Source organism: Schistocerca americana, chromosome 4 (genome assembly GCF_021461395.2).
Source record: "Schistocerca americana isolate TAMUIC-IGC-003095 chromosome 4, iqSchAmer2.1, whole genome shotgun sequence".
Taxonomy (NCBI): Eukaryota; Metazoa; Arthropoda; class Insecta; order Orthoptera; family Acrididae; genus Schistocerca; species Schistocerca americana.
The window spans coordinates 198,916,893-198,933,827 of record NC_060122.1 but is presented as its reverse complement, the minus strand read 5'-3'; positions in this window follow the sequence as shown (position 1 = coordinate 198,933,827).

Here is a 16,935-nt window from a genome sequence, read left to right as displayed (position 1 = left end):
GTCGAGTAGCTGCTGGCGTATAGCGTCCCATTCTTGCACCATTGCCAGTCGGAGCACCTGAAGTGCCGTAGGGGTTTGAAGACGTGCAGCGATAGGTCGACCGAGAAGATCCCAGACGTGCTCGATGGTGTTTAGGTCTGGAGAACAGGCAGGCCACTCCATTCGCCTGATAACTTCTGTTTCAAACTACTCCTCCACGATGGCAGCTCGGTGGGGCCGTGCGTTATCATCCATCAGGAGGAAGATGGGAACCACTGCACTCCTGAAAAGGCGGACGTACTGGTGCAAAATGACGTGTCCCTATACACCTGACCTGTTACAGTTCCTCTGTTAGAGACATGCAGGGGTGTACGTGCACCAATCAAATCCCACCCCACACCATCAAACCACGACCTCCATACAGGTCCCTTTCAAGGACATTAAGGGGTTGGTATCTGGTTCCTGGTTCACGCCAGATGAACACCCGGCGACAATCACTGTTCAGACCACACCTGGACTCGTTTGTGAACATAACCAGGGACCACTGTTCCAATGATCATGTACTGTGTTCTTGACACCACGATTTACGGTCCCTCCTGTGACCAGGGTCAGTGGAATGCACCTTGCAGTTTTCCGGGCGAATAAACCATGTCTGTTCAGTCGTCTGTAGACTGTGTGTCTGGAGGCTGCGGTAAGATCCCGAGCAAGGCTACTTGCAGTACTCCGTGGCCGTCTGCGGGCACTGATGGTGAGCTATCGGTCTTCTTGGGGTGTTGTACACTGTGGACGTCCCGTACTATAGCGCCTGGACACTTTTTTTCTGTCTGCTGGAATCGTTGCCATAATCGTGAGATCACACTATGTGGCATACGGAGGGCCTGTGCTACGACCTGCTGTTTTTGAACAGCCTCCAGTTGCCCTAGCATTCTACCCCTCAAAACGTCATCAATATGTGTTCTTTGAGCCACTTTTAACACACAGTCACCATTGGTACGTCTGAAAACGTCTGCACAGCTTACTCGCTGCACCAACACACCTCAGCGTATGTGGACTGCTGCCAGCGCCACCGTGCGACGACCACAGGTCAAATGCACCGCATGGTCATACCCCGAGGTGATTTATACCCGCAAACTGCCCACCAGAGCGTTGTTTCACCATGTATCAGATTTATCCTTAATTTATGAGCATGAGTGTACGTTAAAACCGCGATTTACCGTATGGGGCCTGGCATTGATAGCGTGAAAGCAATCGATGTAATACTGTAATAGTTGCCGACGGAGTATTGGTCCTGTTAGTTTCGGGTATTGTCACAGGGGGCATTAGTATCAATTAAAAGATTTCGTTACATCATAGATGGGTTACAAACAGTGTGAAGGCACGTACGTGTTACGCTTCGCTGGCTTTTATACGAAGTAAAACGTGAGTGCTTGGAAACGAAAAACGTATTTTTATTGACAGAAAAGTTCGGAAAGTAATCCCAGGCGTGCAAAAAAGGCTTCGATTAGTAAGCGGAAGGCAATCAATTGCTCGCTTTGATTTCGTCAAAATGATTGTTTCGACATCCGAATTCAAGGCCAGGTGTACGGTGCTGGCACTGCCGATTAAAGATTTGTTCCGTTTTAGTATTAAAACGCAAGTTGAAACTTTAAACGCTTGTTATTTCAAAACAACGTTTTTCAAGTTAGCGGGAGCTATCACACATGAAATGTACACAGAATTACAATATACCTTTTTGTGACTTGTGAGACGGCGTTTTTTCTGCTGTTGCACGTAGGATTTTTCAATATATTTTAACTCCGATTTTTGGTGCACGTTTTTATGACGACGATTTGTTGAAAACACTGACATTCACTTCAGAGTGCGGCCATTTTTTAGAAGCTCTTTTTTAAAGATGTCTGTACGTACTACGTTAGGCAATATCATCAGTTTCAAGTTTTTGAAATTTTGTTGTAGGTTGGAAACCGTGGCGTTCATAGTTCCCCCCAACCGTCCTCGCACTCTGCGAAGGCCTTTCGTCTATGTCGTGTAGCGTCATCTGGGTGCAAGCTTTTTACTTAGAAATGTTACACAATACAATCTTAAGGTTCAAATGGTTCAAATGCCTCTGAGCACTAAGGGACTTAACATCTGTGGTCATAAGTCCCTTAGAACTTAGAACTACTTAAACCTAACTAACCTAAGGACATCACACACATCCATGCCCGAGGCAGGATTCGAACCTGCGACCGTAGCAGTCGCGTGGTTCCGGACTGAGCTCCTAGAACCGCTAGACCACCGCGGCCGGCACAATCTTAAGGGTGTACGATAAAGAACTAAATTCAGTTTTGTAATTTGTTTGTTATTTTATTGAAAAAATCATGAATATTGTTTCCAACAAAATCGAGCGTCACTGTGGTCTGCCCCCTTAAAAGCTCAGGCCATAATATGAATTCTGGGCGCTGAATACCGGAGAACTTGTTGACTCAGCTTACGTGTGAGATTGGGCGCACGGTGGAGAAAATTCCTGCGCCACGAACGTTTGTTATCTTACTGTGAACTTCTGTTTGGCTCACAATTTCTCCTATCTGTTCGTGCGAGATAACTGCTCGGCAATTTGACGCACGCTTTATATGTGGTAATCAGTTAAGTTCTTAAGCTGCCAAGTACACTCTAACGGACGAGGAGAACGACTCTTTCGCTCCAGTCATTTTCGACTTTACTGGTAAACGTACACAATTTCAAGATTTTACACACGAATCGCTGTAAGCGTCTTCGGTGGCTTCTCTCCTTGCCGATATTACATGTCAATAACGCGCTCAAAGTATGGCAGCTACACTGCTACAAGATGATTTGAGTATTTTGCGAGGAATGCTGCATATCGTGGTAACAGAGCATGTTGTATTTACGAGTCGATAGCTTGTAGGCGTACTGTAGTATCGCTGCCCATCTCAAAACCGTTAAATGTTATGTTGCGATAGTTGTGATAGCTTCACTGTTGCCAAATGAGCTTTTTAGGCTAACTATGGATTCTTTTTAACACCATTTAGCTGGCTGATGACTGATTTAACCGGAGTCCGGAAGTAAGATTTTTCACAGCCATTTGCCTTTTTTACGGCTTTCTTTTTCTTGACTGTAGGAAAGCATTAAATCCATGTTGATTAAAGCACAATTATTTCCACTGAATTAACATTTCGAAAAGCCGTTTAATATCTCATGAAAACTTATTATTGGAACGAACTGACAAGCACAGCAAAGCAAACTAAAGCTGTGTTGGTGTGAGTTCCCGGCTCATCAGAATACTCATACACCAGAACAAAAACATAATTACGAAATACAAACATTTGAGAGCGATACTAGAAATAGTGTTGCAGCGTAGCTGACATCAGCAAAGCATCACAACTTCACAATAATGAAGAACGCTGCTCTAAGCACAACAGACTTTGATTTATGCAGGTTGAATCAGAAGTCGTATGCTTCACAGTTGCAATAAATAATGTGCCAGCGACAGAAATGAGGAAAGGAACTGCGAACTTGTACTCAGTGCAGTAGTTTGCCATGGTGTCCACCGCACTGCAATGCACAGATGGTTTGGATGAAGCAATACTAAAAGTAGGTTTCACGGATACAAATTAATGTTCAAATTGACATGTATGGTGGTATATATCATTCGTTTTAAACTTTTAAAAATGCAGGTCTATTGTTTCCACATTATCAAGTATATGTAGTTCAAATGTTGTTATACATTCATAGTTAACTGTTTGTAGTGTCCAAGAGATTCAAAATTAAGAAAATAAATATCAATTCACGCTAGTCTGTTACTCAGTATAATTATTGCTAAAACAATACTGCACATAATTCAGCAGATTGTTCTTATTTCCATATACCTTAATTTTTTATACTGGCAGAAATAATATTGTGTCTTTACATGGTATTTGACAAGTCTTGCGTTTTTTTATCGGCGTTATGCAGATACTGATCTCATCGTTCTTCATTTTTTACTTGTAATGCAGCACTTCCTTGATCCACTACATTGCTCTTCTTCTCCCCCTCGCTAGCCGTCAACACCCCACATTTCGGCTTTGAACACTGTACACTGTTGTTACTGTTCCGCGAATAGTTTGAAACTAAACACGAGAAATACAGTTTGTATTCACGTTGTGTTTTATTCTAATTTGCAAAAGTCTCAGTTTTTTTGTTCTAGCAGTAACAAATTGTACCTTTATGTTTCTTGGAAAAGTTTGCTTCTTTGTCTCACCTTTACACTTATTTCTGAGCATTTACAATTTTTGTAACGATACTCACCATAGCCCTTGTGCTCATTTCATCTGTTACTGTTTATTGCAAACTACGTTAGCCAATATGGCTGCCTTAATTCTTTCTCTTATTTGCATTGTAATTTTATACTATTTTGTTCAAAAATGGCTCTGAGCACTACGGGACTTAACTTCTGAGGTCGTCAGTCCCCTAGAACTTAGAACTACTTAAACCTAACCAACCTAAGGACATCACACACATCCATGCCCGATATACTATTTTGTTGTTTAGCTCTCATTATATTCATTGTCAATTGTGACGATATACAGCGACATTGTTACTGATGGCAGCCAGTACCGCAGAGTTTATTGGTATTTATTTTACATTCCAAATCTTAAATTATGTAATCATTTTGTTGTTGAAATTTTATTATGTCCTTATATCTGCTATTTTTCTTCAATAAAATTCACTGTTAATTTTGTCTACATACTGCCAGATTCAATGCAATTCTGACATCTGACGGCAGCCATGCGGCTTTGTTCTGTGCTCTTCTTATTTAAACTAATAAAACAGTTTCCAGTCTTTCTGACTGTTGTAATGGTATCATGTGCGTTTTACTGTTGTATTTTTATAATTTAATTTTTGGACTATGATGTCAATTATGATGAAGTATAGCACCACCATCACTGCTGTACTGCCATCTGGCTCGATATTCACCTTTAAGTTTCCTGTTGTTATTTTCTCTCTAATATGTTTATGATTGTTATCGTGTACATCTTGTCTTATATTTGCTTGCAGCATGTTGCTCCTAGGTACGTTTTTGACTGGATTACCCCTTGTGTACAACTGAGAGTTGTTCTTGTATTTCACTGTTCTAATTGTGTTTTGTAAATTCCATGTATCTGTATCATTTGTTAATAGATGTCTGAAGGCGGCTAAGTCCGAAACGCGTCATATTATAAGCGATAAAGTCATTCAATTTTTGAAGTATGGCTTTTTGATTAGTGTCCATTCCAGACGTTATGCAATACTACTGTTCACCTTCGCTTTAAGACGCAATTGTGTTTCAGCTTATTTATCATTATTAAACTGCTGGGTACGTCTCACAATCCGATAATTGATTTCGGAATCTCTCACCAAGATGTAATCCAGCCGGTTTCTTACAGTATCTTCAGGTATTTTCCAAAATACCTCCACATCTTTTGAGTTTTGAACAGAGTACTGCCCATTACAATAGATGAAATTCGTTGCACAACTCAATTAGCCTTTCTCCTCTCTCATTCGTATTATTGAGTCATATTCTCAGTAACTCTGTCTGCTGTTCCAACTACAGCGCTCAAACCCCCATTATTATTTCATTTGCATCTCCATTTACATTCTGAGTAAACCATTAAATGCCTTCTGCACTATCTCATCATCTTCTTCTTGTACCGTCGGCACGTAACCCTGAAACACTGTTGCTGGCGTTGATTTGATTTTGATTCTGATGTGCATAATCCTAACACTGATCTGTTCATCATAGTTCATTCTCAGCCCAACATTGCTATTCATACAAAATCCCAGTCGAGTCATACCATTTTCTTCTGCTGCTATATTTGTCTCACCAGAAATCCTTATCTTCCAGAATGAGATTTTCACTCTGCAGCGGAGTGTGCGCTGACATGAAACTTCCTGGCAGATCAAAACTGTGTGCCCGACCGAGACTCGAACTCGGGACCTTTGCCTTTTGCGGGCAAGTGCTCTACCATCTGAGCTACCGAAGCACGACACACGCCCGCTACTCACAGCTTTACTTCTGCCAGTATCTCGTCTCCTACCTTCCAAACTTTACAGAAGCTCTCCTGCGAACCTTGCAGAACTAGCACTCCTGAAAGAAAGGATACTGCGGAGACATGGCTTAGCCACAGCCTGGGGGATGTTTCCAAAGGTAGGAGACGAGATACTGGCAGAAGTAAAGCTGTGAGGACCGGGCGTGAGTCGTGCTTCGGTGGCTCAGATGGTAGAGCACTTGCCCGCGAAAGGCAAAGGTCCCGAGTTCGAGTCTCGGTCGGGCACACAGTTTTGATCTGCCAGGAAGTTTCAGTCCTTATCTTGTTTGAACTTCACTTTACTAACTACCAGTACATCTACATTGATCTATGGATTTCCTTGTCAGATTTTCTGGCTTCCCTACCATATTCAGACTTTTGACACTCTCTGCACCGACTCCATAATGTTACCTTTCGTTGGTTATGCAATCTTTTTCTCATGATTACCTTGACAGTCCCTTCTCTGATATCCGAAATGGGGAAATAATTCGGATTCTATTACCAACAGAGGGATGATAATGACACTTATTCAATCGCAAGACACTTGTTTTCTGGATTCACATATTACTTCTCTTCAAGGCAGTGCTTTCCATTGCGTTTTGCATCCTCATGCCGTTTATCATTGCCGGTCCTTAGGCTTTAGGGACAGTCCCACCTGAAGACCTCAATAGGGCCATTGTTATAACAACAAATTAAACAATAGTTCCACTTTCTCATTCATAATGATTTCAGAATCGATAAATTCCCGTGAAAATGATATCTACATGTATTTTCAAGCTCATAGGACGTGTTCATCGTCTTCTCCTACCAAATCGCGTGCTGTTTTTCTTAATTTATATCGAGTGACTGGTATGTTTCATTACATTTGCCGTTGCTGCGTGGCAGTATATTAAACAAGCACACTTAGCCGGAGCAGAATTATGAACATAGTTTTGCCTTGCCAGTAGCCTACGTTTAGAGCCTCTTAGTTTACAGATAAGATAAGGGAAAAACGAAAGTTTGTCTTTTTCGTGTTACTGGATGGATTACATCTTCAGTGACTCGTACGGCACATCGTATTATATAACTGAGTAACTGATGAATTTACCCATTTGTTCAAGGGGAGAGTTCACTTCGCATTGTTAATTAAGACAGCAGGAAGGAATTGAACGAATTTATGCCGTGACTCGGCACTAAATGGGTTAAGCTGCTAAGAAAATTTTCTTGTTGAAAAATAGGCCGACGCAGCGAAGCAGTTATAATGCAGGTGATCCTTCACTGAAGATAAACTCGTTCTGTTTATTACAGAGGTCACGCAGCTAGCAGAGAACACGTCAGTCACTTTTTATTACCCGTACTTCCAGTAAAAGTGCTTCCAGCGCCTAATGTCTTCACTGTGTCTGGAACTCTTGCTGATGTCCGAATCCTTGGACCTAAACAGTACACTGAGCAGGATTTTCCCTTCCTGGCAGCCTCTTGTTATAACTGAGTGCGCTCTGACAAAGCGGTTTCGTATATAATTACAAAAGTGGTCAGTATGCTTTTCGTACTTAGTTTGCAGTACAAATCAGTATAGTCAATTAGTCCAAAGATGACGATTTGCTCGCTAAATAAAGGTGAATAATTAACTTGTAACGAAGAAATAGAAACGAGGCAGAGTTATTAATCTTTATTATTTTAGCCATTAAGATTAGATGAAAACTAAATTAAAAAAGAGGTCGATACTAATCCCTGACGGCTAGTCACTGATGTGAAAGGAAGTGCACTACCTACAGAATAGCACACGAGTCTTTGGTCGTCACTGTTTCTCCAGTGATCAGTCACCTGACTCGTTTGAGGTGACCCGTCAAGAAAGCCTTTCCTGTTCCAACTTCCGCATCCCAGAGTGTTCATATGCCAACCTCCGCATCTCGGAGTGACACATGCAACCAACGTCCTCAATTATTTGTTGGACGTATTTCGATCTTTGCATTTTCCTGCGGGTTTTACCCTCTACAGCTCCCTCAAATACCACTGAAGCTATTCCTTGATGACTTGACCCATGTCCTATCATCCGGTTCCTTCTTCTTGTGAGCGTTTTCCACATGCTCCTCTCATCACTGGTTCTGCGGATAACTTCCTGATTTCTTATCTTATCAGTCCACCCAACTTTCAACATCCTTCTATAGCACCACATCACGAACGTTTGGATTCTCTTCTTTTCCATTTTTTCCGCAGACCAGTTTCACAACCATACAATGCCGTGCTCCAAGCCGGCCGGAGTGGCCGAGCGGTTCTAGGTGTTACACTCTGGAACCGCGCGACCACTGCGGTCGGAGGTTCGAATCCTGCCTCGGGCATGGATGTGTGTGATGTTCTTAGGTTAGTTAGGTTTAAGTAGTTCTAAGTTCTAGAGGACTGAGGATCTCAGTAGTTAAGCCCCATAGTGCTCAGAGCCATTTGAACCATTTGAAGCCGTGCTCCAAATGTACGTTCTCAGAAATTTCTTCCTCAAAACAAGGCCAAAATTTCATACAAGTAGACTTATTTTGGCTAGCAATGCCTCCTTTGCCCGCCTGATTCGCAGGCTCCCCTTGAGTTCTTCGTCATGTGTTATTTTGCTTTCAGGCGGTAAACTTCCTGCATTTCGCCTACACTGTGGTGCACAATATTTACGTTAAGTATATCGCTAGCCTTATTTCTGCTAATAATTACTTTCCTCTTTGGACCGGGCGAGGTGGCGCAGTGGCTAGCACACTGGACTCCCATTCGGGAGGACGACGGTTCAATCCCGCGTCCGGCTATCCTGATTTAGGTTTTCTGTGATTTCCGTAAATCGCTCCAGGCAAATTCCGGGATGGTTCCTTTGAAAGGGCACGGCCGACTTCCTTCCCCGTCCTTCCATAATCCGATGTGACCGATGACCTCGCTGTTTGGTCTCCTCCCCCAAACAACCCAACCCTTCGGTTTATTCTTAGCTCATAGTGTATGTTCATTAGGCTGATCAGTCCATTCAACAGGTCCTGTAATCCTTCTTTACTTTTACTGAGTGTAGCAATGTCATCAGCGAATCTAATTATATATATGCTTTCACCCTGAACTCTAATCCCACTTTAAACCTTTCTCATGTTTCTGTCATTGCTTCCTTGATCCCTTGATCTACACATCGAAAAGTAGAGCTGAAAGACTGCATCTCTCTCTTATACCCTTACTATTCCAAGCACTTCCTTCTTGGTCATCTATTCTTGCTTTTCCTTTTTGGTTCTTGTACATATTGGACTTTTTCCTACAGATTGCACCTATTTGCCTGACAATTGTACCGTTTTACGTAGTCGGTCGATTTTTTTATAAGTCGACGAATCTAATGTCTACATTTTTCTTAATTATTGTTTCAGTTTTTAATCGCAACGCGAGAACTGCATTTCTCGCACCTTAAATCAAACATTCTCATAGAATAGCTCCTCGATTCCTACTTGCCTGTAACTTATATCTGTTATTCTACTTTTCGCAACCAAATGAGGTGCTCGGGAATAGGTCACGGTACGCCACAATAAATAAATTTTATAACAGAGACAAACAGTGTAAAGTCACAGTAATGTGAGCTCCTGTTAATGTGAACACCTGTCAAAAGCCTGAATAACTATCTTATGCAGCGTGGACCTCTGCGAGACGTGCAGGAAGAGAGTAAGTGAGGTTGTGGAAGGTACCGACAGGGATGTGCAGTCATGCCGACTCTAGTGCCACAGCCAGCGACGTTGCTCGTGTGGGTGGATATGGTCCCCAAGGATAGACGCATACTTGCGTTGATCCCTTGTACCTTCCAGAATGACGAGATCACCGATGGAATGTTACAGAAACATTCCCCAGGCCATGGCACTCCCACCTCTAGGCTGGACCCTTCCGACAATTGCTTCAGTGTGTTTGCTTTCAGACGTTTCACGCAGTACACGCCAACGGCCATCTGTCCGATGGAGCATAAAGCGTGATTCATCTGGAAAGACCACCTGTCGCAACTCAGTCGGCTATGAACAGCAGCCAGCATGGCACCTTTCACGGAGGTCCCTTACGCAGCGGCTGCGATCGCTGAATTGTCGTTGAGGAGACACTGTTGGTTGCTCCTTGTTTCATCTGGGCAGTCAGTTTCTCAATACCTGCACATCCATTCTCCCGTCCACATCTCCGCAGCGATCATTCATCCCTGTCATCTAAGGCCCATGGTGCATCACAGCTACCTTGGCGCCGGTTTTGGAAAGCGCCATTTTGCCATGCACGGCATACTTTAACCGTGGCGGCGGGTGACGAATTTACAAACTTTGTCGTTTCGGAAATACGTCCAGCTTTGGCCTTTAACGGGACATTGTATGTCCTATGCCGCCAATGTTAAATTATCGAATTTTGTGACCCATTATCTTGGAAAGTTTCTAAGACACCAACTTACAATTTTTCCATAATTATTGAATGCACCTTTCTACAAACACTGAACTAGAATTATTATTAAAATTGTATTGTGTGGCATGTTATCTTTTTTTTTTTTTTTTTTTTTTTTTTTTTTACAATCACTCAATATTTTGACACAATTTTGTAAATAAATGACAATAAAAACAAAACAAACCAGAATATTTTAATTATTCTAGTTCCATATGTGCCGAATCTCACACCTGTCATGCTGTGAAAATTTCATGTCTGTACCATCAGTACGTTTTTAGAAAACGGGTCATATATTGCAGAAAATTTACTCGTAGTTCAGAGATATTGAGGCTTGAAACTTTTTTTATTACAAATTCCTATACAGACTTACATTTCTGCGTCTTTTATACTCTAGAATTGCCCTGGCCCATAGTCTGTGTCTTTTGCAGTGTCACAACAGCCCAGTGATTGCCTCCTCCTTTTCTTTCTTGCTTCTTTTGTCATTTGCTGAGCAGCTAACTCTGCTTCACGTACACGAAGGTCATCCAGTTCGCGCAGTACTTTAGCTGTGTTCTGTCCAAATTTTATCCCCAATTTCTCCAGAACCTTTAGTCTTTCATAGTTCCCACCATTAGAAGTTATTATATCATCAGACACTGCTAACTTTGGAGTAATAGGCCAACAAATACATTTTCAGGCTCACGGCACCACACAACATTATTGAAGGACTCATTCACATTCTGGTTGTTCTCATGTAAACACTTCTTTATTAGCTCGGGATTTGCCAAATCTCTGTAAAAAGATTTGATTGTCTCGATTACTGCCAAAGCAAGAGAATGTTTGTGTGTAAATTCGTGCAGGGTGCAGAAAATTCAGCTTGCCTATATTTAACCAAGTGTTTGTTGGAGCTGGACACAAAGCATGACATGGTTGATATTCCATGAAAGAAAGTGCTCCACTCAGCTCTATTCATCTTCTCTAAATTGTCACAGTTATCCCTAATGGCCTTACCATAATATTCCTGTAATTCATCAGTTACTTTGTCCATTAGCCTTCCAGCACATTTTATTGTCTTGCCATCAGACAGTTTTGTGTTACCCAATATCAGAAAAAAGGACTGATTTGTTTATTTGTAATGTCAACTTCTGAGAGGTAGCAGTAGGCAGAAAATAAAGCAATTCACAGCCTTCTAGACTGTGCAGTTCCCAAGATATGACTACTCAATTGCGGCAGTATATGTGTAGACGCGAAATTTGACAGTCACATGTCAAAGTTTAAAATATTATTTGAAGGTCTCACAATTGTCTGATTTTAATGTATTATATACCAAAATGTTGAGGAAAGCCCAAAGTTCATAATGGAGTAGAAAACAGAAAATGTCAAATTTCAACGAATTTCGCGTACTATGTACCCAAAGTCCATGATCATGCCGTTTTGGACGTCATGTAAATCGTTCCGTTTCCACATTACGACACCAGCTGCACTGGTTTCCGCGGCTCCCCCCCCCCCCCCCCTCACCCCCAACACATTTCACGTCCAATTCACTGCTAGAGCTGTCACCACCAATCTGTAAGTGGTTACTGCACGTTGACTTCGAACATATATGGTGGTTTCATTACTGTGACTGGACCATGTATAAATATTCAAAAAATTTCATAAATAGATATATAGTTTACTGTATTATATATACATACAGATGGTTACTCTGCAGTTCACAATAAAGTGCATGGCAGAGGTTTCATCGAACCATCTTCAAGCTAGTGTTCCACTCTCGAACAGCGTGTGGGAAAAACATATGGTTGACGACATATGGAAGCCTGCATTCGGCCGTGAGTACTGCTCGGACAGCCAAGTGGTTCATGGACCTACCGCTCAGCTGGGGTGTGCCGAGTGTAAAAAGAAATTGACTTGCAGACGTGATGTTCCCACGATTCCCCTAAAACAGTCTCTGACTGTGTGTGCTCCGACGGTTGATGACTGGTGATGTCCACTGCACAATGACGACTGCTTCTTACTAACTGCCAGCTTCGACAAAGCCGATCCCAGTGGACAAGATGGCCCTTTTTAGTTCACATAATCGGCACAATTTCTGGTGTATAGTTCTCTTGTTTTTGTTGCTTCTTATTAAAAAAAACCATGGTGCGCTTAAGTGGTAGGAGGAGAGAAACATCGTGACTAGGCCTCGGAATTCGACCCCTACCCACCTTGCCTTCTCCAGTGTGACTGTGATACTAAAAAAAAAAAAAGGTTGGCAGCTGGGAGGGCGGGGGGGGGGGGGGGGGTGGGGGGGGGGGGTGGCTACGTTTCCAGGCGATGCATTTGTTTTTAATTTATTGTTCTGTTTCTGTATACAAGAGGTAGAAGAATGCAATAGTGGTTTTTGCCATAAAGCAGACACAACTCCTCTTTTTTTAATTAAAAAAATGAGAAATAAAAAAATAAAGAAAAAGTGGCTAACGCAACTACAAAAAAAAGAAAGAAAACCGGTAGAGCACTGCCCTTAAAAGGCGAGGGTGCTGAATTCGATTGTTGATCAGGCACCCACTTAAAAAAAAATGGTAAGGGGGCCGCTCATGGTAAGTGGAGAAAAAGAGAGAAGAAAAGTGGTAATGCGACCATTCACAATAAGCTGGGAAACCGCATTTGAGTCCCGCTCCAGTATACAGCTGATGGTTGTCCATATTCGCAGCTGCGAATACATATCATGTATTTCATCGTCTTTGCATTAATGATTTTTTGTAAATTTGTGGTAAGGTCTTAAGGGACCAAACTACTGAGGTCATCGGTCCCTACTCTTACACACTATTTAATCTAACTTAAGCTAACTTACGTTAAGGACGACACACACACCCATGCCCAAGGCAGGACTTGAACCTCCGAAGAGGGGAGCCACGCGGACTGTGACAAGATGCAACAGACCGTGCGGCTAAGCCGTGCGGCGTTTATGATTGCCACACCAATTCGCGTACCATATCCATGGTACTCTCTCCCCTATTTCGCGATGATACAAAACGAGCTGCCTTTTTTGAACTTTTTCGATGCCCACCGTCAACCCTGTCTGATGCGAGTTACCAACTGTGCAGCAATACCCCAGAAGAGGACCGACCGGCAGTCTTTAGCAGAACTGTTGAATGTTTTGCCAATAAATCGAAGTCTTTGGTTCGTTTTCTCCACAACATCATCTGTGTAAAAACTCTAGTTTAAGTTATTCGCAATTGCAGTCCCTAAGTGTGCTACCTAGGCAGCAAAATAACCCATGACGGACGGAGTGAGGATGGCATATTAGGCAGACTAACACTGGCAAAAAGAACATTCCTGGCTAAGATAAGTCTGCTGGTATCAAACATAAGCCTTAATTTGAGAAACAGATTTCTGAGAATGTAAGTTTGGAGCACAGCATTGTATGGCAGTGAAACATGGACTGTGGAAAAACCGGCAAAGAGAATACAAGCATTTGAGATGTGGTGCTATAGAAGAATGTTGGAAACTAGGTAGATTGATAAGGCAAGGAATGAGGGGGTTGTCCGGAGAATTGGTGATGAAAGGAGCATACGTAAATTACAGCCAAGAAGAGACAGGACGACAGACCATCTGTTAAGAAATCAGGGAATAACTTACGTGGCACTAGAGGGACTGTAGAGCATAATAACTGTAGAGGAAGACAGGGATTGGAATACATCCAGCAAATAACTGATGATGTATGTTGCAAGTGCTAGTCTGGGATGAAGAAGTTTGCACAGGAGAGGAATTCGTGGCGGGCCACGAAGACTGGTTGAATTCACAGCTTTTAGATTTGTGTGATTTACTGTGTAACGGAATTCATCTTTTTATACTCATGTGCACGACTTCACACTTTTCATTTCTTGGAGTGAATATCCAGTTTTTCTGCATACAGATATCTTTTCTAAATCGTTTTGGAATTGGTTTTGATCATCTGATGACTTTACAAGACGGTAAATGAAAGCATCATATGCCAACAGTCGAAGTTGGCTACGCAGATTGTTTCCTAAATCGTTTACGTAAATCGGAACCAGTGAATGGCTTATAAAACTTCCTTGGGGAACATGATACGAAACCTATTCGCAAAGTAAGGTCCGATCGGTCGCAAACTGGAAACCACTGTGAAAATCAAATATGTTTCATTTGCAACAGTTAGCTACACCTTCCAGCTACTTCTCTGCACAGACATACTCCGATTTAGACATTTTTCGTAGCGTTGTACCAACTTTTCAATACCTTCGTCATAGAAGAAAGCCACCTGTGCTACCTGCCAATTCTCTGCGCTGGTCTACAGCTCGCTGTCTGTGCCAGAACGTTGTCTTCATAGCTAGCGGTCTTGTGAGGAGAGATGAAACTTACGGAGAGTTGATCAAACACTTAAAACGCTGTCCGCAGCTCGTGGTTTAGTGGCTAGCGTTGCTGCCTCTGGATCACGGGGTCGTGGGTTCGATTCCCGGCCGGGTTGAGGATTTTCTCTGCCCAGGGACTGGGTGTTTGTGTTGTTCTCATCATTTCATCATCATCATTTGTGATGACCATGGCTGGATTGGACAGTGAAAAAAATTGGACTGTGTAAAAACTGGGACTTTGTATGGGCGCTGATGACTGCGAAGTTGAGTGGTCCACAAACCAATCATCTTCATCATCTAAAACGCTGGAGCAATATCTTCATTGCCCCTTCAGAGTGTAGCCGAGTGTTGTTATGCAGAAGGAAAGGTGTGACAGTTATGTTATGTGGGCTGCATGACATCAGGCGAAATGTCACACCAGGCCCTCATATTTGGCGGGAGACACTATTGTTTTAAACATCTTTAGGTGATCAGTGTGCGCTCAGAACTAAAAAGAGTGACGTGACGGTATCAATGGGCATACTAGAGACACTGCCCAACACATCTGTGCAATGCTTCATCGGATTTTCACTGTGGTTTCCATTTCGCACCCCATCGGACCTTACTTTCCGAATAGCCCTTGTATCATTTCAGTTTTTCTCAACGACTTTCCGTCAATTAGTACAAACTGTTACCTTTCTGACAGGAAATCGTGAATTCAGTCCATAGCTGAGACGATACTCTGTAGGCATGCAATATGATTGGGAGTCGCTTGTGAGGAACGGTATCAAAAGCTCTTTTGGAAATCTAGAAGCATGGAAATAGTTTGATATCCCCTGCCGACAGCACTTATTACTTAGTGATGGTAAGAAGCTAGTTGTGTTTCACAGGAAAGATATTTTCTGATCCTGCGTTGGCTGTTTGTCAATAAATCGTTTTCTTCGAGGTAATTCCTTATGTTTGAATACAGATATGTTCCAAAATCCTACTGCAAATTGAAGTTAATGATATGGTTTCAAATTATCGACAGTTGCGTGTGTTTCCTACAGACTTTCATGAGTACCTTACCTAGAGATGGTGCAAGACGCAGGTGTACCTTTAATCCTTCAAAATTATAACTTCAACAGCCGTAAGACGTCAAAACAAAGATTCCACAGATATAGCTTGATTACAGAAATTTAGTATTAGTTTTTTTTAAAATGAAAATAGTACAGTTAGAATAATTTTTATTCTAATTAGTAAAGCACCTACTTAAATATAAAATTATTGGTAAACCAATAAGTATAGCAGCAGTAGGGGATAATAAATCGAAATAGCTGTCTGTAGATGTGTAGTTATGCTTAGTTTTAAGTAGTTAATAATGAATTATGCTAATTTTGACAAATTCATGATAATGAGATTGGAATAACTCACAAAAGAAAGAACGGCAACAAAAGACGTATTGACACCAGGTAAAAGCTTGCGAAAATCTAATTCTACTTGATATCCAACATTTGTACTAGCGATAAGTTTGATATGGCTGTTTATTCGCCCAAAAGTCCATGCGTAACCCACGAGAGACATAATGCGAGATTTACCTATAAAAAGCTGTCCAATTGGCTTGTTTCAGCATGTTAAATGTAGCAGCATGTAAGCGTGAGTTATGTAAAACCTTTAAGTTTATGGTTCCGTTGCACAGCAGAATAATTTTATGGTACATATTTAAATTTTTTTAAAGTTCTGTCAGGTGAACTTGGAAAATAGAAGGCCGGTACGTTAATATGAATCTCAACAATACTACACCCAATATGACGGATGTCAAGGTACGGGCCGAGCTTTGCCAATAACCTCTGAGTAAGAAAAGCAGAGGCGCGAACACCACAGTGCTACATGACGAGGTAGTGTGAAGTAAGACTTTGCAGTTTCACGGCCAGAACGCCACTGCAGTAATCAAGCGTCGCAGAAAGACCTGAGCTCGGTGTTCTAGAATAATTCTGAATTACTCTCATCGCGCAAGGAGCTCTGACAGAACTGATAAACGAGGGCAAGTCATGGCTTCGAGCACTATGGGACTTAACTTCTAAGGTCATCAGTCCCGTAGAACTCAGAACTACTTAAACCTAACTGACCTAAGGACATCACACACATCCATGCCCGAGGCAGGATTCGAACCTGAGACCGTAGCGGTCGCGCGGTTCCAGACTGTAGCGCCTAGAACCGCTCGGCCACTCCGGTCGGCTCGA